Genomic DNA, 26,363 nt, shown 5'->3' with positions numbered 1-26,363 from the left:
GTCAATGGTAAGACGCCATTTACCCGTTGGTTTTAGAACGGGCCACACGGGAGCGCTGTATGTACTGTTACATTCCCTGATTATCCGTTGAGCTAATAAGGAATCTATAATCTCTTGTACCGCTGCGTATGCTGCGAGCGGGATTTTGTATTGTCTAACAAACGTAGGAGTTGCTCCGGGTGGCGTAGGAATACGCACCACATGGAGACCCGTAACCCCACAATCCAGCGAGTCTGTCGACCTTGGCTGTCGACCCCGATACTTCCTTGGTTGCAATGCGGATCGATAGCGCACACACCCCTATTGCGGTGAGCGTCGTCTGGGGAGTCGTTCCCAGTACAAATCTAAACGTTTTCGGCACAAGGGGATGGCAGTAAGCCGTTTCCGAAATGTCGTTGAACATTTCCAAATTGATTGCGGAGTTTTCTGACCAGGTTGCCAGCCTGGTATCCTCAACCAGAGTGCCGTTTAGGCACACACCCCCTATCAGAGGAGGGCGGTAAGTGTCGGCTGGTGAATCACCCAAGCCGCACAGGAAGTTCCGAGTTGAAATCAGCTTGTCATTTTCCACCAATGGCGGGCTCATGGCCAAGTTCACCGGGTTTGCGTCAGATGCTGACGTCGAACCCACGTCGTTGCACAATGTATGGCAGGTAGCCTTGGAAGAATGCAGTGAAGTCAACGGAGTTGGCATAGGTATTTGTGACCAGATGTGATTGGTTTTCCAATCCATTAGTGGTACCAAACGGTCAATTAAATCAATCCCAATCAGCATCCGTTCGATTTCGATGGTAGTCACATACACGGGGTGGATCAGTGACACGCTTTCGAAGTTGAGTTTAAGTAGGAGACGTTTGGTTAGGGGCGAAGTAGCTTGAGTGAAACCTCGAAGATTCGTATCGCAATGTTCCGTTTTCAACCAACGTTTTGCTGGGTCCACTGCCCTTTTTAGTTCATCCAGCAAGGTTTCGGATATGAGGGAAATTGTCGAACCCGAATCGATCAGAGCGTGACAGGTCAAACAGTCCTCCAGGACTGTTCTAAGGTATGGCCTGTTCGAGTTGGTTTTTCTTGTCATATCCCCAACAAAATGGAGTGGGTTGGGAGAACGGAGCGGTTTGTAATCTGTATCGATTTCCAAGACAGATAAGTCACCTACGTGACCCAGTGGGTCCTCTATCGGAATGGGAGAAGAATCATCTGTTGCAAAGCTGCTTATCTTGTGCATCTCCACCTCCATGTCCAAGTCTGTAGACAAAACCTGCGGGCTTGTGTCTAGAACGGGCGGTTCCTGGACAGGGATTTGAGTGGGGGCCGGGGTAATGGAAATGTTTGCGTCCTCTTGAATTGCGTGAGTTTTGGCGGACTTGGTTTCCAACGATTTTACGCCTAGTCATGATGACTTATCCTTGTCCTCTTTCTCAAATTTCTTACAATACAGTACATCTCTTATCAGAGCTTCTATATCGTTTCGGTTAGCGTTTAGATCATTGTTGAACACTTTGTTTCCCTTGTTACGCTTGTTACCCTTGTGTCCTGAGAGTTAGGCGCAGGGGCATGTCGGCTAGGTTGATCTCTACGGGACCTGTTAGATTGGGAACATTCATCGTAGCTATTGTTCCAGTGGTGGTTGTCGGGGTGATCGTCATCTTTTACCGCACATGTCCCTGATGCAGCACCTTCTAATTCGAGTGATGGCTCCCGCCTAAGCTCGAAAGTCGAGGTGTCCAGGCTCTTAACTCGGCTTGCTTTTGATGCTTCAAAAACGGTGCTTGCAAGCTCTCGGAGCGTCGAGATTGGCAACCCAACGTGGGCAGTAGGGCCCAAGTAGTTAATGAAGTTGGGAGACATGTTTGACAGGAACAGTTGTTTGAACGGTAATAGGTCTTCCATTCCTGTTTCAGTGAGCATGCCAAAGTAAGCTGAACGAAGCCGGTGATAGTAGGCTTGTGGGTGTTCATTTCGAGCTTGTCTAATATTGTTAGCCAACGACTTTGCGAGTCGCAGAACCACTGAATTCTATTTTCAAAACCGTGGCAAGTTTAGCATAGTCGTTTTGCACGTGTTGCTCTTGTAGACGGATGAACCTTGTCACGTGTCTGTTGGACGTTCGCTTCAAAAGGTAGAGCCTGTCTGCATTCGTAGCGTTTGGGTAGCCATCCAAGGCGTTCTCTATGTGTGCAAAGAATCTCAGTGTCGTTTGGCTTTCCTGGAACAGGGTCGAAGAGGCGGAAGTTTTAACAATTTTGTCAAGGCGATCCCCACCAAGTGCGCGGGGAGCATCTGCACTCTCCCGTGGGGAATTGTGGGCCGAGAGGCCAAGAGGAAAAGTCAAGCTGTGGTTGTGTTGGCGAGGAGGCCCCAATTCACTGTGGGACCAATGGCCAAGAGAAAGAGGCTGAAATCTCCTGTCATCTACATTCCCTCGTTCTCTGAGCTCCAGATGTGAGCTAGGCTGCTTGGGTTGGTTGTCCCGCGATAGCGCGTGACTGTTTTGGAGTTCCTCCAGATAATACCTAAGGGTGGTGTTCTGCTGCATCGCAGAGTCCTTTCTGGGAGTTGAGTGTGTTTATTTTAGACACGTAGGTGTCGCCCTTGCTCCGCTCGGCCTCATACTTATCTGTCATGGTTTGCAGGGAGAGGTCTCGAGTGTGGAGTGAGAGATCCAGTGATGCGATGTCCTCCTTTTGTTTAGAGGTCACATTTTCCAACTTTCTCACCTGGTCTTTCTCATCCTTCATTAAATCAGCGACTTCAATGAGTTCTGCTGTTTTGTCCTCCAACTTGGTCATTGTGTTCATTAACTGATCGTCTTTGGTCTGCAGCTTTTGGAATAGAGCATTATTGCTTTGAGTGGTTTCATTCACAACCGTTTGCAGGGCATCAAATTGCTCGCCCCGCTTTCTAGCTAGCTCGTCCGATTCATCTAGTTTTGCGTGCACTTTATCGCATTTAGTTTTGGCTAAAACGAGTTGTTCCTTTAGAATACGGACTTGGTCAAGAGTTTGTTCGCGTTCTTTGTTATAAGTGTTAGACAGATCTTCCAATTTATCTGTTCTCACACACAGTTCCTCGGCTAGCAGTAGCTTATCTTTTTCGGCTTTCGATGCCAGCTCCCTGGTTCTCTCCACCTGTGCCCTGAACTCCCCAGCTTCCTGCTCGTGCCTCTGCTGGGCACTGAGATACTGGTGCACTGTCCATCTCTGCTGGTGGGCATAGTTGAGGGCTAAACTGGAGAGAACCTTCACAAGGCCTCCGCCTGATGGTCTATTTTGAAGAGCGTCTGTCGCAATGTCTGCATTTTTCTCGCTTATGGCATCGAAATCTAACATTTTCAGCCCCTCGGCATAGTTAGGATTTGCATCGTTGCTGAGGTCAGCGATCAATCTTTCCGTGGGTGAAGGTCCACTGATTAGAGGGGAAATGGGTGGAAACCCATTTGATGGATTGCTCATTGTTATGACTATCAGTTACTTCAATTTACGTAATGTTTGAGTTTTTGAGCTGGAGACTGCAAACACGATTTAACTCAGTTTTTAAACGTCAATGAATCATCAAGACTGGGTCAGTAATGTGAGTTGGTTATTACTGAACTTGCCAAATGTCACGTCCTGACCAATATAGAGGATATTTTGTTATTGTAGTTTGGTCAGGACGTGGCAGAGGTTAGTTTATTTATGTATTACGGGGTTTTTGGTCACTGGTCTATGTTTGTATTTCTATGTGTATATTCTAGGGTAGTTTTTCTATGTGTAGGTTGGGTGCTGGACTCTCAATTGGAGATAGGTGTTTCTAGTTTCCTCTGATTGGGAGTCCTATAACTTGTTATGGATAGGGGGCAGTATTTGCACGGCCGGATAAAAAACGTACCCGATTTAATCTGGTTACTACTCCTGCCCAGTAACTAGAATATGCATATAATTGTTTGATTTGGATAGAAAACACCCTAAAGTTTCTAAAACTGTTTGAATGGTGTCTGTGAGTATAACATAACTAATTTGGCAGGCCAAAACCTGAGAAGATTCCAAACAGGAAGCGCTCTCTCTGACTATTTCTTGGCCTTCTTGATCATCTCTAACCAAAACAGGGGATCTCTGGCATAACGTGACATTTTCTAACGCTCCCATAGGCTTTCAGAAGGTACCAGAACGTTGAATGGTGACTTTGCAGGCCATGGCTGAAAAACAGTAGCGCATTTGGATAGTGGTCGATCTGAGAACAATGAGACTGGGGCGTGTGCACGAGCCGACACCATGTTTTTATTTTTTCGTCTTTGAACGAAAACAGGGTTTCCCGGTCAGAATATTATCGCTTTTTTACGAGAAAAATCGCATAAAAATGGATTTTAAACAGTGTTTGACATGCTTCGAAGTACGGTAATGGAATATTTTGAATTTATTTGTTACAAAACGCGCCGTGCGCGTCACCCTTCTTTACCCTCCGGATGGTGTCTTGAACGCACGAACAAAACGCCGCTATTTGGATATAACTATGGATTATTTGGAACCAAACCAACATTTGTTATTGAAGTAGAATTCCTGGTAGTGCATTCTGATGAAGAACAGCAAAGGTAATCACATTTTTCTTATAGTAAATCGGAGTTTGGTGAGTACCAAACTTGGTGGTTGTCAAAATAGCTAGCCATGATGGCCAGGCTATCTACTCAGAATATTGCAAAATGTGCTTTCACCGAAAAGCTATTTTAAAAACGGACATAGCGATTGCATAAAGGAGTTCTGTATCTATAATTCTTAAAATAATTGTTATGTTTTTTGTGAACGTTTATCGTGAGTAATTTAGTAAATTCACCGGAAGTGTTCGGTGGGAATGCTAGTTCTGAACGTCACATGCTAATGTAAAAAGCTGTTTTTTTATATAAATATGAACTTGATTGAACAAAACATGCATGAATTGTATAACATATTGTCCTAGGAGTGTCATCTGATGAAGATCATCAAAGGTTAGTGCTGCATTTAGCTGTGGTTTTGTTTTTTGTGACATTATATGCTAGCTTGAAAAATGGGTGTCTGATTATTTCTGGCTGGGTACTCTGCTGACATAATCTAATGTTTTGCTTTCGCTGTAATGTTTTGCTTACGCATGAGGAGACTACCATCAATGACGTAAGCCATGTTCTTCTTCTTTACCTCTTCCACTGAGACAACACTAGAAAAACATTTAGCAAGCTTGTTGTCAACCTTTTGGTTAGCAATCAGCTGCTCACGAGTGACTGGTAACTGTATTGCATCAGCAATAAGTTCAACATACTTCGATTCTTCCCTGGGCTGTTTGTCAGAGGTGATCAGCTTCTCAGAGGTAACACACAACCCATCCTCTTGATCAACGTCTTTGAAGAGAACAGTGTTCGACAAATCTATCACGTCACCCACTTGTCGTGCCTGAGCACGAGTGACAGCACAAGCAGGGAACACATGTGGATAACTCTGTGCCAGCTCATTGGAGAGAGAGTGGTCACTGTTATCCAATACTTCCAATACGGGTACTACCTTTCCTCCGGCAATATCGTTACCCATTATAAAGGTTACACCTTTTACTGGCAACATAGGACGTACCCCCACTCTGAATATTCTACTGATTAACTCAGAGTGTACATTCACAAAGTGCAATGACACTGGGACAAAACCCATTTCAATACCCTGAACTAACACACTGGAACCACAGTATGTATTGTCGGATAAGGGCAACACATCAGACAATATAAATGACTGCGCCGCACCAGTATCTCTAAGGATTTTAACCGGGCGCTGAGATGCTTCGTCATTCGTTATGGACACAAACCCCTCGAAAATGAACAGTTCGTAACTGCGGTCGGGTACTGAGACTTTCAAACTACATTTACCCTGAAGCACTTGTTTCGTTTCAGACCTCACAACCGTACGAATTAGCCCAACACCTGTTGGCGGTTGGCACGAATAGGCATCCCTTGTTTGCGTTTTAGCAGTAAGCAATCATTAATTATATGTACCACTTTATGACAATAGAAACAGGGACGCTCATTTTCCTGGCATGCTTGATATACTGCTGGCCGACTAGGACTAAAAGTAGGCAACTCAATGGCTCTACTCTCAGTATGAGCCGAAAACACGCTCTTGTGCGTCAACACAAACTCGTCTGCCAACACAGACGCTTCTGACAGGGAGGATACTTTCTGTTCGTTTAGGTAAACTACAATGCGTTCGGGTACGCAATTTTTAATCTCTTCCAACAAGACTAACTCCCGGAGAGAGTTGAAATCAGTTACCTTACTAGCAGCATGCCATTTATCAAAAAGATTTCCCTTGTCTCTAGCGAATTCCACATAAGTCTTATGAGAAGACTTTCTATGAGACCTAAATCTCTGTCGGTATGCCTCAGGCACAAGCTCATAGGCACGAAGAACAGTAGCTTTGACCACTTCATAGTTCAAACTGTCTTCCAAAGGTAGCGCTGACAAAATCTCTTGGGCTTTACCAGTTAGTTTACACTGAAGTAATAAGCACCATACCTCTTCAGGCCATTTCAATGCTACAGCAATTCGCTCAAATGCACAAAAATAGGAGTCAACCTCTGACTCTCTGAACAAAGGTACTAAGGGCAATCTGCCTACTAATGTCAAACGTGTTGGAAGCTACAGCTGTTGAGGATGCCTCACTAACAGGCACAGCAGGAACGAAGGCTAGCCTCGCTGTCTCCGCCTCCAGTTCCGTCTGGTGCATTTTGAAATCCATCTGCCGCTGTTCTCTTTCTGCCTCAATTTTACACATCTCCAACTGCCGCTGTTCTCGTTCTTTTTCTTTTTCTGCCTCAATTTTACACATCTCCAACTGGAGATTCTCTCGCCTAATTTGGGCTCTCTCTTCCGCCTCCAGTTGGAACTGTTTCGATTGGACATCTCTCCTGGCATCACCGGTGGACAGTTTGGAGAGAGGATCAAAACGGGTAAAGTGGCTGGAGCTTTAGCCTCGCCCTCAGACACCGACGGGCTTACCGGAGCCGCAACATCCCTTACAGGGGTAGTAGGCTCAGGCAGCGGTAACACAAGCACCTGCTCTTCTAACAAAATATGTAACACTAGTTTCTTAACCTCCGCCTTAACTAAACTGTGTGGAATAGATAATGAATAATGGTCAGCCAAGGTCATTAAATCAATTTTATGACACTTGTCAAACACCTCCCACGAAGGGTTATCCAAAAAGGATTTCACATCAAAAGTAGCCATCTTAAACTACTACACCAATACACAAGAGCCAACCAATAGCAAACACTAATGCTATGACGCTCAACACTGAACTAACCACTATAACAATCTGCATGAGCGGCATGGGCGTCAGTAATGACAGATCCCGGATGAGCACCCACTTATGTTACGAATCCCTTTTGGCCCTGTAGTCTAGGGGGGATGGAAACGAGACCCATAACATAACTCCTGCAAATTATAATACTGATAAGAAACAGTGAGAACCAAAAACCACAGACAACTGAAAGTTACCGTCAAACACAAAATGTTTATTTTTAAACACACGGTAAAGGGGTGTGAGAAAAGGGGCAGAACTGGACCCAAGCAAAGAAACAATAATCCAAAAACACCCCTAAGCTACACCAGCCTACTTCAGTACAGCTAACTAACTATCCAAAAATACAGTGGGTGGTCTGCCCAGTTCTAACTAGTGTATTTAGACACTGTTTAACTACGGGTAATGTAGACCCATGGGCGACTGGTCTTGTTACCCCCTTTTCCCACCAAACAAACAAACAGTCAACCAACAAAACAATATTCACAGGTGGGATGGACAAAGTAACATGTAGTTGCAATACATCTTTCATCACATTCCCAGTGGGTCAGAAGTTTACATACACTCAATTAGTATTTGGTAGCATTGCCTTAAAATTGTTTAACTTGGGTCAAACGTTTCGGGGAGTCTTCCACAAGCTTCCCACAGTAAGTTGGTGAATTTTGGCTCATTCCTCCTGACAGAGCTGGTGTAACTGAGTCAGGTTTGGAGGCTTTCTTGCTCTCACAGGCTTTTCAGTTCTGCCCACAAATTTTCTATAGGATTGAGGTTAGGGCTGTGTGATAGCCGCTCCAATACCTTGACTTTGTTGTCCTTATGCCATTTTGCCACAACTTTTGAAGTATGCTTGGTGTCATTGTCCATTTGGAAGACCCATTTGCGACCAAGCTTTAACTTCTGACTGATTTCTTGAGATGTTACTTCAATATATCCATATAATTTTCCACCCTCATGATGCCATCTATTTTGCGAAGTGCACCAGTCCCTACTTCAGCAAAGCATCCCCACAACATGATGCTGCCACCCCGTGCTTCACGGTTAGGATGGCGTTCTTCGGCTTGCAAGCCTCCCCCTTTTTCCTCCAAACATAACAATGGTCATTATGGCCAAACAGTTATATTTTTGTTTCATCAGACCAGAGGACATTTCTCCAAAAAGTACCATCTTTGTCCCCATGTGCAGTTGCAAACCGTGGTCTGGCTTTTTTATGGCGGTTTTGGAGCAGTGGCTTCTTCCTTGCTGAGTGGCCTTTCAGGTTATGTTGATATTGGACTTGTTTTACTGTGGATATAGATACTTTTGTACCTGTTTCCTCCAGCATCTTCACAAGGTCCTTTGCTGTTGTTCTGGGATTGATTTGGACTTTTCGCACCAAAGTACGTTCATCTCTAGTAGACAGAACGCTTCTCTTTCCTGAGCAGTATGACGGCTGCGTGGTCCCATGATGATTATATTTGCGTTCTATTGTTTGTACAGATGAATGTGGTACCTCCAGGCATTTGGAAATTGCTCCCAAGGATGAACCAGACTTGTGGAGGTCTACAATTTTTTTTCTGAGGTCTTGGCTGATTTCTTTTGATTTTCTCATGATGTCAAGCAAGGAAGCACTGAGTTTGAAGGTAGGCCTTGAAATACATCCACAGGTACACCTCCAATTGACTCAAATGATGTCAATTAGCCTATCAGACGCTTGTAAAGCCATTACATAATTTTCTGGAATTTTTCAAGCTGTTTAAAGGCATAGTCAACTTAGTGAATGTAAACTTCTGACCCACTGGAATTGTGATACAGTAAATTATAAATGAAATAATCGGTCTGTAAACAGTTGTTGGAAAAATGCCTTGTCATGCACAAAGTAGATGTCCAAACCGACTTGTCAAAACTATAGTTTGTTAACAAGAAATATGTGGAGTGGTTGAAAAACGAGTTTTAATGACTCCAACCTAAGTGTATGTAAACTTCCGACTTCAACTGTATATGAAGCCATGAAGTCGAAGGAATGTATTTTCTAGAAACTGATATAATATCAATATCAAATCAAAAAATGCAACTGATATCAATATACACTGAGTATACCAAACATTAGGAACACCTTTTGCCCTCAGAACAGCCTCAATTTGTCACGGCATGGACTCTACAAGGTGTCAAAAGCATTTCACAGGGATGCTGGCCCATGTTACCTCCAATGCTTCCCACAGTTGTGTCAAGTTGGCTGGATGTCCTTTGGGTGGTGGACCATTCTTGATACACACAGGAAACTGTTGATCATGAAAAGCCCAGCAGCGTTGCAGTTCTTGACTCAAACCGGTGTGCTTGGCACCTACTATCATACCCTGTTCAAAGGCACTTAAATATGTTTCTTTCCCATTCACACTCTGAATGGCACACAATTGTCTCAAGGCTTAAAAATTCTTCTTTAATTAACCTGTCTCCTCACCTTCATCTACGTTGATTGAAGTGGATTTAACAAGTGACGTCAAAAAAGTATCATAGCATTCACCTGGATTCACCTGGTCAGTCTATGTCATGAAAGGAGCAGGTGTTTTGTATACTCAGTGTAGATTTTTCACTAATTCAATGGATTTATTCGACGAGGGATTGCAACGAATGAATGTATTATAAAGTGTGTTAGAGCCCACATTTACATCGGAACAAATAATTATTTTTCCTGTACATTGATATATTTGTACCCTATAGTGTCCAGGCACCCCATTTTAAGAGGTTTGGCCACATTAGAAAGCCAGCAACACTCAGTATTATTCAGAGCTGTTTGTGTAGGGGGACCGAAGTGCTGTACAATGAGCTGTTGAGGGGCAGGCAGAGTGGAGGAGGATTGTCCAGTCGGACGCTGTGCATCCCTGGAGGGTGTGGGGGAAGCTGCTGGCAGTACCTGGGACGCCCTGGACGATGATCTACGTTCTCACATACAAACTGGGTAAATCTGCTAGTCAGTCTGACAACCATGCACACTCTTTTCTCCATTCAGCTGTGGACTCATTTCTTACCACGAAATGTCCCTGTTTTCATGTCTAAGAGGGCCCAGATCTAGGTTTTCCACTAGTTACGACAGCCACAGAAAAAATGGGCTATATCATAAACATGTATGAAAACATAACTTAGCTTTTTGGTCTTAATTTAAGGTTAGGCATAATGTTAGCAGTATGGTAAAGGTTAGTCTGTTGATGAATAAAGGGAATGAGTGGGTTATTACCAGGGACTTGGTAGTGAGACCAGAATCTAGCCTGCTTAAAATCCTGTTTTTGGAAAATATGACATTTTGAGCTGTGTGAATAGCATTTATGTACAAAGAAACAGGTACATACATTTATATATATTGTGTGTGTGTGTGTGTGAGCAAGAGTTGATATGAACAGAGTTTGGTGTTTGGCAGCAGGAGGGGATTATGTAAGGATTAGAGTGTCTGTGTCTGTGGTGTTTTATTCATGGAAATTGAAATGGAAGACGCAGCATCACACTGGTGTTTGGGTGTTGGGAAAACATGTTCTATGTACATGTGTATACATGTGCTTGTTTTTGAATGTTGTGCTATTTATTATAACCCACCCAATAATTACAATTTCTTGTTGCTGCAGGATTACTTTCCTGTTGTGGGAAACTGGTCCCCTCCCTTCCATGCACAGCCATACTTGGAGGATAGACTACGAGACACGGGAGAGATGATGGCAGAGCATGGGTGAGGGGAAGAGGGAGGAGGGATGTGGGGTCATTTTTAAGAGGGAAAAAGGAGGATGGCAGGGAGGCTGAAGGGGCAATGAATTAATGAAGAACCACCACATGGTGCCCAGAGGGAGACAGACAGCGATGAATAAAGGCAAAGAGGCCTTAAGAGAGAGGACAGTATTGGGACGGTACAACAGGACTTTTTCAATACTGGAACCAAACCAACCAGTGACCCTGTTTGGTTGTCCATAACACTGCTCCCCTAGATTGCATAGTCAGTGTTTGTTTGCTTTGTCAACAGCATAGATATCAATCATTGGTCAATACACTGGTGACATGTAGTTAGGGCTGGGTGATATTTCATATTTCAAGGTATACCGGTTTTGTCCTAGTTTGGTTGAGTATAAAACAATCAGAAAGGAGAAAGACCATTAAACCAATTAGAATGAATCTGTTGCCATCCTAGGGTTATTTTTATTTTATTTATTTCACCTTTATTTAACCAGGTAGGCAAGTTGAGAACAAGTTCTCATTTACAATTGCGACCTGGCGAGTTACACATGGAGTAAAACAACATACAATGAATGATGCAGTAGAAAAAAATAAGACTATATACAATGTGAGCAAATGATGTGAGATAAGGGAGGTAAAGGCAAAAAAATGCCATGGTGGCAAAGTAAATAAAGTATGGCAAGAAAAACACTGGAATGGTAGATTTGTAGTTTGAAGAAAGTTAAAAGTTAAAATATAAATAATATGGTGCAAAGGAGCAAAATAAATAAAATAAATAAATACAGTAGGGGAAGAGGTAGTTGTTTGGGTTAAATTATAGATGGGCAATGTACAGGTGCAGTGATCTGTGAGCTGCTCTGACAGCTGGTGCTTAAAGCTAGTGAGGGAGATAAGTGTTTCCAGTTTCAGAGATTTTTGTAATTCGTTCCAGTCATTGGCAGCAGAGAACTGGAAGGAGAGGCGGCCAAAGGAGGAATTGGCTTTGGGGGTGACCAGAGAGATATACCTGCTGGAGCGCGTGCTACAGGTGGGTGCTGCTATGGTGACCAGTGAGCGGAGATAAGGGGGGACTTTACCTAGCAGGGTCTTGTAGATGACCTGGAGCCAATGTGTTTGGCGACGATTATGAAGTGAAGGCCAGCCAACGAGAGAATACAGGTCGCAGTGGTGGGTTGTATATGGGGCTTTGGTGACAAAACGGATGGCACTGTGATAGACTGCATCCAGCTTGTTGAGTAGGGTATTGGAGGCTATTTTGTAAATGACATCGCCGAAGTCGAGGATTGGTAGGATGGTCAGTTTTACGAGGGTATGTTTGGCAGCATGAGTGAAGGATGCTTTGTTGCGAAATAGGAAGCCAATTCTAGATTTCACTTTGGATTGGAGATGATTGATGTGAGTCTGGAAGGACAGTTTACAGTCTAACCAGACACCTAGGTATTTGTAGTTGTCCACAAATTCTAAGTTAGAACCGTCCAGAGAAGTGATGCTGGACAGGCGGGCAGGTGCAGGCAGCGATCGATTGAAGAGCATGCATTTAGTTTTACTTGTGTTTAGGAGCAGTTGGAGACCACGGAAGGAGAGTTGAATGGCATTGAAGCTCGTCTGGAGGGTTGTTAGCACAGTGTCCAACGAAGGGCCAGAAGTATACAGAATCGTGTCGTCTGCGTAGAGGTGGATCAGAGATTCACCAGCAGCAAGAGCGACATCATTTATGTATACAGAGAAAAGAGTTGGCCCAAGATTTGAACCCTGTGGTACCCCCATAGAGACTGCCAGAGGTCCAGACAGTAGGCCCTCCGATTTGACACACTGAACTCTGTCAGAGAAGTAGTTGGTGAACCAGGCGAAGCAATCGTTTGAGAAACCAAGGCTACTGAGTCTGCCGATGAGGATGTGGTGATTAACAGAGTCGAAAGCTTTGGCCAGGTCAATGAATACGGCAGCACAGTATTGTTTCTTATCGATGGCAGTTACGATGTCGTTTAGGACCTTGAGCGTGGCTGAGGTGCACCCATGACCAGCTTAACCAGGTTATGCACTACTCATAAAACATATTTCTGAATTGTTTTATTCAGAAACACAGAATACCGTCAAACACTGCCATGCAGTCAAAACATTTGAAAAATATTGTTATATGTTGATATGTAGGTTGATACATTGCTATGTTTTCATTTATGAAGCCCTTTTACAAAAAGTCCCACTCTACCTAACTTTATTTCCAACCTTTAGACATACGAGATACCACACCCAGTCTCAGGGATGACTAACTTTGGAAATTCCTTTGTTCTCTAACCCTCTTCTCTCTGTCTGTTCATGTTTCTCCCTTACCCCTCTCTCTCTGTCTGTTCATGTTTGTCCCTTACCCCTCTCTCTCTGTCTGTTCGTGTTTCTCCCTTACCCCTCTCTCTCTGTCTGTTCGTGTTTCTCCCTTACCCCTCTCTCTCTGTCTGTTCATGTTTCTCCCTTACCCCTCTCTCTCTGTCTGTTCATGTTTCTCCCTCACCCCTCTCTCTCTGTCTGTTCATGTTTCTCCCTTACCCCTCTCTCTCTGTCTGTTCATGTTTCTCCCTTACCCCTCTCTCTCTGTCTGTTCATGTTTCTCCCTCACCCCTCTCTCTCTGTCTGTTCATGTTTCTCCCTTACCCCTCTCTCTCTGTCTGTTCATGTTTCTCCCTTACCCCTCTCTCTCTCTCTGTTCATGTTTCTCCCTTACCCCTCTCTCTCTCTGTCTGTTCATGTTTCTCCCTTACCCCTCTCTCTCTGTCTGTTCATGTTTCTCCCTTACCCCTCTCTCTCTGTCTGTTCATGTTTCTCCCTCACCCCTCTCTCTCTGTCTGTTCATGTTTCTCCCTTACCCCTCTCTCTCTGTCTGTTCATGTTTCTCCCTTACCCCTCTCTCTATGTCTGTTCGTGTTTCTCCCTTACCCCTCTCTCTCTGTCTGTTCATGTTTCTCCCTTACCCCTCTCTCTCTGTCTGTTCATGTTTCTCCCTTACCCCTCTCTCTCTGTCTGTTCGTGTTTCTCCCTTACCTCTCTCTCTCTGTCTGTTCATGTTTCTCCCTTACCCCTCTCTCTCTGTCTGTTCATGTTTCTCCCTTACCCCTGTCTCTCTGTCTGTTCATGTTTCTCCCTTACCCCTCTCTCTCTGTCTGTTCATGTTTCTCCCTTACCCCTCTCTCTCTGTCTGTTCATGTTTCTCCCTTACCCCTCTCTCTGTCTGTTCGTGTTTCTCCCTTACCCCTCTCTCTCTGTCTGTTCATGTTTCTCCCTTACCCCTCTCTCTCTGTCTGTTCATGTTTCTCCCTTACCCCTCTCTGTCTGTTCATGTTTCTCCCTTACCCCTCTCTCTCTGTCTGTTCATGTTTCTCCCTTACCCCTCTCTCTCTGTCTGTTCATGTTTCTCCCTTACCCCTCTCTCTCTGTCTGTTTGTGTTTCTCCCTTACCCCTCTCTCTCTGTCTGTTCGTGTTTCTCCCTTACCCCTCTCTCTCTGTCTTTTCATGTTTCTCCCTTACCCCTCTCTCTCTGTCTGTTCATGTTTCTCCCTTACCCCTCTCTCTCTGTCTGTTCATGTTTCTCCCTTACCCCTCTCTCTCTGTCTGTTCGTGTTTCTCCCTTACCCCTCTCTCTCTGTCTGTTCATGTTTCTCCCTTACCCCACTCTCTCTGTCTGTTTGTGTTTCTCCCTTACCCCTCTCTCTCTGTCTGTTCGTGTTTCTCACTTACCCCTCTCTCTCTCTGTCTTTTCATGTTTCTCCCTTACCCCTCTCTCTCTGTCTGTTCATGTTTCTCCCTTACCTCTCTCTCTCTGTCTTTTCATGTTTCTCCTTTACCCCTCTCTCTCTGTCTGTTCATGTTTCTCCATTACCCCTCTCTCTGTGTCTTTCTCTGTTATCCATAATTTTACCCCTCTCTTTCTCTCTCCACCTTTTCCCTCTTTATGTCTCTGTCTTTCTGTCTCCCTCTCTCTGTTGTTCTCCCTCTCTGTCGTTCTCCCTCTGTCTCTCTGTCGTTCTCCCTCTTTCTGTTTCTCTGTCATTCTCTCTGTCTCTTTCTCCCTCTCTCTGTCTTTCACCCTCTCTATGTCTTTGTCTCCCTCTCTCTATCATTCTCTCTGTCTGTCTTTCTCCCTCTCTCTGTCTGTTATTCTCTCTGTCTCTTTTTCCCTTTATCTGTCTCTCTCCATCATTCTATCTTAAGTCTGTTGTGCATTCCATCTAAAAAAGTTTGTGACAGTTCCTGCATATATTATGATGACATTTTGTGAAATTTTGTTCGTTTTTGTCTTTGGCATAGTTTTTTTCCACTGTTTGTGTACGAGCTGAAGTCGGTAGCTGAGGTCGGCCCCTTCGTTGGTGATAGGTCAACAGTAGGGATTCTTCAATTAAGTGTTTGTTGTCATTCAACGAGAGATGAATCATTTTCATGCACATTTTTTCACTTGAGAAATACTGCACCAAACATCTTAGTTAGATGTAAAATTGCCGACTAAGATCTCCTTGGCAAAAACGTCAAAATGAATGATAACTCCAGAAATCTATCTTAAATTAATTCAGACTATTTTAAGGCTAAGGTGTCTGAAATTGAACAAACAGTTCTATTGCATTTTTTTTCTAGTTTTACAAGCGAATGTATTTTAAGGGAGTATGCGAGCACACTCGTTCAGTTCACCTAGTCGAGTTCAGCTAGTTGCCAGCCAGCATGCTGATGCCTTGATTACTCATCTCTCCAGCTTCTCCTTTACCCCTCGCTGTGTCCTTCTCCTTTACCCCTCTCTGTGTCCTTCTCCTTTACCCCTCTCTGTGTCCTTCTCCTTTACCCCTCTCTGTGTCCTTCTCCTTTACCCCTCTCTGTGTCCTTCTCCTTTACCCCTCTCTGTGTCCTTCTCCTTTACCCCTCTCTGTGTCCTTCTCCTTTACCCCTCTCTGTGTCCTTCTCCTTTACCCCTCGCTGTGTCCTTCTCCTTTACCCCTCTCTGTGTCCTTCTCCTTTACCCCTCTCTGTGTCCTTCTCCTTTACCCCTCTCTGTGTCCTTCTCCTTTACCCCTCTCTGTGTCCTTCTCCTTTACCCCTCTCTGTGTCCTTCTCCTTTACCCCTCTCTGTGTCCTTCTCCTTTACCCCTCTCTGTGTGTTTCTCCCTCTCTCTGTCTTTCTCCCTTACCCCTCTCTGTGTCCTCCTTTACCCCTCTCTGTGTCCTCCTTTACCCCTCTCTGTGTCTTTCTCCCTTACCCCTCTTTTTCTCTCTCTGTCTTTCTCCCTCTCTCTGTCTTTCTCCCACTCTCTCTATCTATCTCTCTCCCATACCCCCTCTCTACTAGTTTCTAATTTGTGGATGCCTAATAAAATCCCCACTGAAATGGACAATTGTTGCTTTGAGAATATTTATAGAATTGAATAATCAGCCCTGTTGTGTTTGTCTGTACTCCCCTTTTAAATAATTAATGAGTTTGAATCAGTTGGAGCACTAAAAGCTGTAGAGACACAGAACCACTAGAAAATAATCAAGAGTTGATTATTTCAGTGTAAGAAATATGATGAACTGCACAGTAACCTGCTGATTATTAGACATTATAAAGGCTTAAAGTGCTTATAACATGTTATAACACATTATACCTGCAGGCTTTAAAAGGGCAATCTGCTGTTCAAACAACCATAAAGGTGTTACCCTATCCAGTGTTTTGGTAAATAGCTCAGGGATGGGGTTGGAGGAATGTAACCACTCTCGTATTCATAGACAAAGCTATGGATGCAAGGACTGACCCTCCCATGAGATCAAAATTAGAGTTCTAACCATATTTTGAGGCTATACAGTGTTTGTTTACAATAATGCCTACACTGTTTACAAACAAAGGAGTAAAACAAGCTTATGTTTTGGGTTTTGATGGGGTACGACAGTTTCAACTGGTGCTGGTGGGGAATAGTGATTAGTAGAGTAGCTGATAGCTGTTGATGTTAGCGCTGCTGTGGAATATAGAATATAGACGTGTTGAATATCATCATAGCAACCTCTGTTTATCCCTCTCATTCTCCTGCCATAAGTTTAGCTGTCACATAGTAATGTCAGAACGTTTACGTGTGCGTTGTCTTAGCGTTCCCTCGCTCCAGGAGCTTTTCAGCATCTTCTCTGAGAACTATTTTTCATTTCCTTCTCTGTTTCATGTGAAAGGTTCTCTTTCTCTCCTTTTCTCTCTTCCTCTGTTTTTCTCCTGGCCCAGTGTGTGTGTGTCTGTGTGTAGTCTCTTTGACAGCAGTCTCTGAGCTAGAGGTCTTCACGGATATACCCTAACCCGATTTACCTGAGATCTGGGGATCGGATCACGCTCGGTGGCCACAGACCTCGGATCTGTCTGAAAATATGTGAAATACCAACAAATCCAAAATTATATTTGAAGAAGAAAATATCCTGATGAAAATAAATACCCTTATGAAAATAATCACATTTGCTACGCATGGCAGTTGGTTCAGTCAAAAACATGAATCTCTCCTCCACCTGTCTGCCTCTCTCTCTTTCTGGCTTGGCTGACGCTATAGTGAACTTGCAACATTGTTTCAACTGGGCCCTCAATGTGTCCCATGCTAATGAGCTCAGAACAGACATAGCTGTATTTGAGTAAGACAGAAGTGTTCAGGTAGCCTATTTTATGACGTGTCCACTGGAGATATATAGTGACAGCTCAAGCTAGACAGCGAGGCAGACAGGCCAAGTGGCACAGCAGTCTAAGGCACTGTATCTCAGTGCTAGAGGAATCACTACAAACCCTGGTTCAATTCCAGGCTGTATCACAACTGGCCGTGATTGGGAGTCCCATAGGGTAGCACACAATTGGCCCAGGTCGTCCGGGTTAGGGTTTGGCCGTGGTAGGCTGTCATTGTAAATAATAATTTGTTCCTGACTTGCCTAATAAAATAAAGGTTCAATAAAATAAAGATATGGGATCAGCAACAGTGCTTGGCTTGGACTGAAATACAGTACCAGTCAAAAGTTTGGACACAGTTACTCATTACAGGGTTTTTCTTTATTTATTCTACATTGTAGAATAATAGTGAAGACATCAAAACTGTGAAATAATACATATGGAATCATGTAGTAACCAAAAAATTGTTAAACAAATCACAATATATTTTAGATTCTTCTGTCATGCCCTGACCTTAGAGAGCCTTTTTATTTCTCTACTTGGTTAGGTCAGGGTGTGATTTGGGTGGGCATTCTAGTTTTTGTATTTCTTTGTTTGCCGGGTATGGTTCCCAATCAGAGGCAGCTGTCTATCGTTGTCTCTGATTTGGGATCATACTTAGGCAGCCTTTTTTCCCACCTTAGTTTGTGGGATCTTGTTTTTGGTACTGTGCTGTATGCCCTACTGAACGTTACGGTTTCGTTTGTATTTGTTTTGTTTTCGGTGTTCATTTAATAAATTTAAAATGTATGCCTAACACGCTGCACCTTGGTCCTATCCTTCCATCGACGAGCGTAACATCTTCAAAGAAGCCACCCTTCGCCTTGATGACAGCTTTGCACACTCTTGACATTTTCACAACCAGTTTAACCTGGAAATCTTTTCCAACAGTCTTGAAGGAGTTCACACATATGCTGAGCACTTGTTGAATTCTAAATACATTACAGACAGTGTCACCAGCAAATCACCCCAACACCATCACACCTCCTCTTCCATGTTTCACGGTGGGAACCACACACGCAGAGATCATCTGTTCACCTACTCTGCGTCTCAGAAAGACACAACGGTTGGAACCAAAAATCTCAAATTTGGACTTGGACAGATTTGGACAGATCAAATGACCTATTTCAGCCGGTCTAATGTCCATTGCTCATGTTTCTTGGCCCAAGCAAGTCTCTTCTTCTTATTGGTGTCCTTTAGTAGTGGCTTCTTTGCAGCAATTTTACCATGAAGGCCTGACTCACGCAGTCTCCTCTGAACAGTTAATGTTGAGATGTGTCTGTTTAATTTAAAAAAATATTTTTTACCTTTATTTACTTCACTAGGGTAGGGGGCAGCATTCGGAATTCTGGATGAAAAGCATGCCCAAATTAAACTGCCTGGTAATCGGGCCCAGAAGGTAGGATATGCATAGTATTAGTAGATTTGGATAGAAAACACTCTGAAGTTTCTAAAACTGTTTGAATGATGTCTGTGAGTATAACAGAACTCATATGTCAGGCAAAAACCGAACGAGCGAACGAGAAGGCCGGGAAGTTGGTGACTCAGAAAATAATATGACTTCAGTGGCGCGCATTCACGTGAGAGGTAGCTGTGTTCCATTACATTTTTGAAGACATTGGAATCGTCCGGTTGGAATATTATTGAAGATTTATGTTAAAAAGTCTCTAAAGATTGATGCTGTACATCGTTTGACATGTTTCTTAGAACGTAAATAAAACTTTCTTTGACTTTTCGTAGTGACATTTTTGGCGCGCTTCCTACATTTTGAGTACCTTACTGAACGCGCTAACAAAAAGGAGGTATTTGGACATAAATGATGGACTTTATCGAACAAATCAACATTTATTGTGGACCTGGGTTTCCTGATGAAGATCATCAAAGGTAAGTGAATATTTATAATGCTATTTATGATTTTAGATGACTCCAAAATGGCGGGTATCTGTATTGCCTGATGTTGGTTTCTGAGCGCCGTACTCAGATTATTGTAAAGTGTGCTTTCCCCGTGAAGCTTTTTTGAAATCTGTCACAGCGGTTGCATTAAGGAGATGTTTATCTATAATTCTTTGAATAACAGTTTAATATTTTATCAACGTTTATGATGAGTATTTCTATAAATTGATGTGCTCATTCACCGGGAGTTTTTGAAGGAAAAACATTTCTGAACATTACGGGCCAATGTAAGATGGGGTTTTTGGATATAAATATGAATTTTATTGAGCAAAACATACATGTATTCTTTAACATGAAGTCCTATGAGTGCCATCTGATGAAGATCATCAAAGGTTAGTGCTTAATTTCAGCTGTATTTCCGGTTTTTGTGACTCCTCTCCTTGCTTGGAAAATGGCTGTGTGGTTTTTCTGGTCAAGGTGATGTGCTAACATAATCTAATGCTATGCTTTCTCTGTAAAGCCTTTTTGAAAGCGGACAATGTGGTTGGATTAACGAGAATCTTATCTTTAAAATGGGATATAATAGTTCTATGTTTGAGAAATTTGAATTATGAGATTTTTGTCGTTTTGAATTTGGCGCCCTGCTATTTCACTGGCTGTTGAATAGTGTGTCCCGCATTTATTTGGGCTGCAATTTCTAAGGCTGGTAACTCCAATGAACTTATCCTCTGCAGCAGAGGTAACTCTGTATCTTCCTTTCCTGTGGCGGTCCTCATGAGAGCCAGTTTAATCATAGCGCTTGATGGTTTTTGTGACTGCTCTTAAAGAAACTTTCAAAGTTCTTGAAATGTTCCGGATTGACTGACCTTCATGTCTTAAAGTAATGATGGACTGTCATTTCTCTTTGCTTATTTGAGCAGTTCTTGCCATAATACGGACTTGGTATTTTACCAAATAGGGCTATCTTCTGTATACCACCCCTACCTTGTTCCAACACAACTGATTGGCTCAAACACATTAAGAAGGAAAGACATTCCATGAATGAACTTTTAACAAGGCACACCTTTTAGTTGAAATGGATTCAAGGTGACTACCCCAAGAAGCTGGTGAAGAGAACGCCAAGAGTGTGCAAAGCTGTCATCAAGGCAATTTATTTTATGTTTAACTAGGCTAAGTTAAGAACAAATTCTTATTCACAATGACAGTCTACCCCAGCAGCACTGGGCCAATTGTGCACCGCCCTATGGGACACCCAATCACGACCGGATGTGGTACAACCTGGATTCGAACCAAGGACTGTAGTGACACTTCTTGCACTGAGATGCAGTGCCTTAAACCGCTACTTTGAATCTCAAATCTAAAATACGTTTTGATTTGTTTAACACTTTTTTGGTTACTACGTTATTCCATATGTATTATTTCAAAGTTTTCATGTCTTCACTATTATTCTACAATGTAGAAAATAGAACAAATTTAGAAAACCCTTGAATTAGTCAGTGTGTCCAAACTTTTGACTGGTACTGTAGGTGCCGGTACTCATTTTGGGTGCCAGAACTGTTTATATTTAGGGGCAGAAGCTCCACAATAATTTGGAGCTAATATTCTATAAGAGGAACAGGAGTTCAATCGGTACCAGATTTTAGGTGCCGGTACTCAGCTCCAGTGTGCTTCTGCCCAAGTCAAGCTGTTGTGTCGTTGGCATCATTAAAACTGAAGACATATTTACCAAATAACTCTGTAAATATTATTACGCGATTAACCTGATTAATCATGTAACTGTAATTAACTAGGAAGTCGGGGCACCAAGGAAAATATTCAGATTACAAAGTTATAATTTTCCTAATATAACTTTCGGATATTTTAATATCTGATCAATTAGTCTTTGAATTAATTAATTATTATTTACCTCGTCAGTCTCATTCCATACGTCGTAAATTGTTGGTTCTCTGCACGAACCCAGTCTTCACTATGAGTCATCCATACATCAATTGTCTTAGAATCATTTATTTACTAACTAATGTGGCAAAGAAGGGGGTCGAGTGATAAATGGCAGATATGTGAGGGCAGAACTAATAAACGGGCTCTGCCCGATCACTAAAATGGCCACCCCGATCAGAACTACAGATCACAAAATGGCCGACTGCCAAAACTACAATTCCCAGAAGCAAGGGGAACCCTCAGAAGGTGGAGCCGACCCACAGATAAAAGGTCAAGAAAAACCAGGAAGAGGGAGAGAGGGCGGGAAGGATCTATGAACCATAGAGAGAGAGACATTCTACATTGGCTGGATTTACCGTGTACGAGCTGGACTGTTTTGGACTTACCTGTTGGCGTTTAGACCTGGACCTACCGAGAACCAGATTTGTGTACCGAACCCTGCTATCCTTGACCTTACCTGCGGCCTGGGTGGACCAGGACAGAGAAACAAACATACAGGTACTGTCATGTTCGAAAGAACTTTAATTCTGGGCTGACTTTGGTGACAGTTTCTCACTTAATTTGTGACAAACGCTCCTAGCTTTGAAGAGGTTTGCCACACGTGGTGGAGAATGTGGGCACTGGATTAACCATACCGCTGGTTAGGTAGAAAAAAAAAAAAAGAAAAAAAAAAGTTTAGTTAGCACTCCAAAGGGGAGTCAGGTTTTTTTTTGTTTTTTTGTGGCTTTGTTTGGTTAGGACAGTTTTTTCAGGAAAATGAGTATGGAGGGAGTCATACAGGCCCTGTTACAAGCGGTGGCCGCCCAACAAGAGGCAACTAGAGCTCAACAAATAGCTCATCAGGATGCAATGCGAATGTATCAGGACACGTTACAGGTCCAGCACCACACCAACCAGCTGCTCAGAGAAGAGCAAGAGAGAAACACCCGGGAGTTAAGAGAAGGCCTAAAGGGGCTAGCGGACCAAATTGGGACTCAGTTACCAGCTGCAAATACCCAAAGGTGGGCCAATCATTTTCTTCAAAAAATGACAGCGCAGGATGATGTGGAAGCATATCTTACCACCTTCGAAAGGACGGCAGAGAGGGAGAAGTGGCCGAAAGAAGAATGGGCAGGGCTTCTGGCACCATACCTGGCAGGGGATGCTCAAAAAGCATATTTTGACCTGGAGTTGAAGGATGCACAGGATTACGATAAACTCAAGGGAGAGATTCTGACTAGACTGGGAGTGACCGATACCGTGAGGGCACACCGCTTCCACCAGTGGTCCTACAGACCGGGACAACCCCCCCGAACACAGATGTTCGACTTGATTCACCTGGCACGGAAATGGTTGCGACCGGAGACCCGTTCGTCCGCCGAGGTCGTCGAGACCATCGTACTCAACCAGTTTCAGCGAGGTCTACCCCAAGAAGTGCGACGATGGGTTGGCCAGAACGAGGTACTTTCCGCCGACCATCTCGTGGGCCTGGTTGAACGGTATTGTACGGCAGGAACAGCTGAGCAGGCGCAGGAGGAAAGATTCCCATTCCCCAGGCCTGGGCGAACCAGCGGACAGGTTAAGACTGTGCCAACAGGGGGAGGGGGAGGAGAGCAGCGTGGGGCCATGAGGAAAGAATCAGAATCGGGCCGAGACACTAAGGGAAAAACCGGAAACCGGGACTGGGGGTCGAGGAGGTCTCCCCCCCGGAACCCTATTATCTGTTACAATTGTAATCAACCGGGACATATTGCAGCCTACTGCCCTATTAAAGAAGAGCCAATGCAATGTAACCTCGGTGAAAAAGAAGATGAGATATGGTATGCATGTCCCGTGGTAACCACTGTACTTGACAGATCAAGAAACAAACATATGTGCAGGGTGAAGGTTGAAGGGAAGGAGGTTGAAGCACTACTGGATTCCGGCAGTATGCTAACCTTGGTCGTTGCAAACCTAGTGCCGACGCATAAACTGGATACAAGTCAGGATATCAGTGTTACGTGCATTCATGGGGATACCCGTCTGTACCCCACAGCATTAGTGAGCATACAAACAGAGGACGGTCTGCTGGATTATGAGGTCGGCGTGGTCCCAAAGATGCCATATGATGTAATATTGGGTAGATACTTTCCTAACTTTGCGAAGTTAGGTCAAAAGAACGGCATATTTAAGAAGCCAACAACCCTGACCAAGCAGGAAGAAGCATGGGGCCTTCAACCAAGGCCAAGAAAAGAGGTCTCCCAGGGGCCAAGCCCACAGGTACTAGTAGGGGAGGATGAGGATGAAGTGGCACACCTCGTTGATAATGAACAGCCCAGTACTAGTGGGGCTGGGGTCGATCTGAATCCAGAGGACGACTATCTAGAACCAGCAGACCTGGCAGGGTCCATGACTAATTTCGGGACGGCCCAACACCAGGATCCAACCCTGCAGCAAGCCAGAGCAGACGTGCAGGTCATAGATGGTACTCCCATAAATGATAGGATGATGCCTAATACTTTTCCCCACTTCATCATGAAAAATGGTTTGGTGTACAGAGTCTCAAAAATAGGGGTTGATGTGGTGGAACAGTTGTTGGTCCCCACCCGGTACAGAAAGACAGTACTGGATCTAGCTCATGGGCACATTCTGGGTGGACACCTTGGTATCGATAAAACCCGAGACCGGATTGTAAGGAGGTTTTACTGGCCAGGAATTCAGGCTGAAGTGGCTCGGCATTGTGGAGAGTGCCCGGAGTGCCAGGTAACAGCTCCCCGACCAGCGTTTAGAAGCCCGTTAGTGCCACTCCCCATAATCGAAACGCCATTTGAGAGGATAGCGATGGACATAGTGGGCCCACTACCCAAATCTGCCAGAGGGCACCAATACATTCTGGTCATTCTAGATTATGCCACTCGCTACCCAGAAGCCATTCCCCTTCGGACAATGGCTTCCAAAAATATCGCCAAGGAACTAGTGCTATTGTTCACCAGGGTTGGGGTCCCAAAGGAGATCCTTACTGACCAGGGGACCCCCTTTATGTCCCGCCTTATGGCAGACCTTTGTAAATTGTGGCAGGTGAAACAGTTGAGGACATCAGTTTACCATCCACAGACGGACGGGCTGGTTGAGAGATTCAACCGGACCCTGAAGTCAATGCTCAGGAAGGTAATCGACAAGGATGGGAAAAACTGGGATTGCATGTTGCCATATCTGATGTTTGCCATTAGAGAGGTTCCTCAAGCCTCGCTGGGGTTTTCTCCCTTCGAGCTGGTATATGGGAGGCACCCCCGGGGAATCTTAGACATTGCCCGGGAAACCTGGGAACACCAATCCACCCCGTATACTAGTGTCATAGAGCACGTCACGGCAATGCAAAACAGGATAGCCACAGTCATGCCCATCGTCAGAGAGCACATGAGACAAGCACAAGAGCACCAGCGGCATACTTATAACCGGCAGGCTACCCTGAGGGAATTTCAACCGGGAGATAAGGTGTTAGTGCTGATCCCCACGGTAGAGTGCAAACTACTAGCCACATGGAAAGGACCATATGAAGTACTGGAGAGAATAGGAGAAGTTAATTATCGGATCCGACAGCCAGGTCGACGGCCCCAGGAACAGATCTATCACATAAACCTGTTAAAAGCATGGAGAGAGAGAGAAACACTAATGGTCACGTACCCCACACACACTCAGGAGACAGCTGAAGTAAATATTTCACCTACTTTGTCCCCAGCACAAGTACAGGAAGTAAAGACCCTGATCCAGAAAAACAGAGATGTGTTTTCAGAAGTACCCGGCCGAACTGAGGTTACAGCTCATGATATCGTTTCCCTACCAGGGAGAAAAGTGAGCATGAGGCCATATCGGGTACCCGAGGCTCGACAGGCAGCGATTAGAGCAGAGACGGAGAAAATGTTGACAGCTGGAGTGATCGAAGAGTCACATAGTGAGTGGTCTAGCCCAATTGTGATGGTCTCCAAGCCCGATGGGTCTTTGCGGTTCTGTAACGACTTTCGGAAGGTAAATGAAATCTCCAAGTTTGATGCCTACCCCATGCCCAGAGTAGACGAACTACTGGAGAAAATTGGTAAAGCTCGGTACATTACGACCCTGGACCTGACAAAAGGGTACTGGCAAATTCCTCTGACCCCCAGGGCCAAAGAAAAGACAGCATTTGCAACCCCTGACGGTTTGTTTCAATACACCGTCATGCCATTCGGCCTACACGGGGCCCCAGCCACCTTTCAACGGCTCATGGACAAGGTCCTAAAACCGCACCAAGCATACGCCGCAGCTTATTTAGATGACGTGGGGATCTACAGCCCAGATTGGGAATCCCACTTACCCCGGGTACAGGCGGTGTTAGACGCCCTTAGAAAGGCAGGGCTCACGGCGAACCCTGCCAAGTGTTATGTGGGGTTAGAGGAAACGGAGTATCTGGGATACACCGTGGGAAGAGGATTAATCAAACCCCAACGTAAGAAGGTGGAGGCAATTAGAGAATGGCCGAAACCAGTAAATAAGAAGCAGGTTCGAGCCTTCCTAGGGCTGACCGGGTACTACCGGAAGTTCATCCCAAGTTATGCCACAGTGGCCGCCCCACTCACCGACATGACTAGAGCCAGAGGGCCAAACATGGTCAAGTGGGATGAAAGGGCCACCAAAGCATTTAGGACATTACAGGAGGCCCTCTGCTGTAATCCAGTGCTGGTGGTACCAGACTTTGAGAGAGAGTTTGTGGTTCAGACGGATGCTTCAGAGGTCGGCTTGGGAGCAGTGCTGTCCCAAGAGGTAGAAGGGGTGGAACACCCCATCCTGTTTTTAAGCAGGAAGCTGGAACCACGGGAAACCAACTACTCAGTTGTTGAGAAAGAGGCGCTGGCAGTAAAGTGGGCTCTGGAAAGCC

This window comes from Salmo trutta, chromosome 27 (genome assembly GCF_901001165.1).
Source record: "Salmo trutta chromosome 27, fSalTru1.1, whole genome shotgun sequence".
NCBI classification, from domain to species: Eukaryota; Metazoa; Chordata; class Actinopteri; order Salmoniformes; family Salmonidae; genus Salmo; species Salmo trutta.
The sequence above is the reverse complement of the archived record's forward strand: the minus strand, read 5'-3'. Positions refer to the sequence as shown.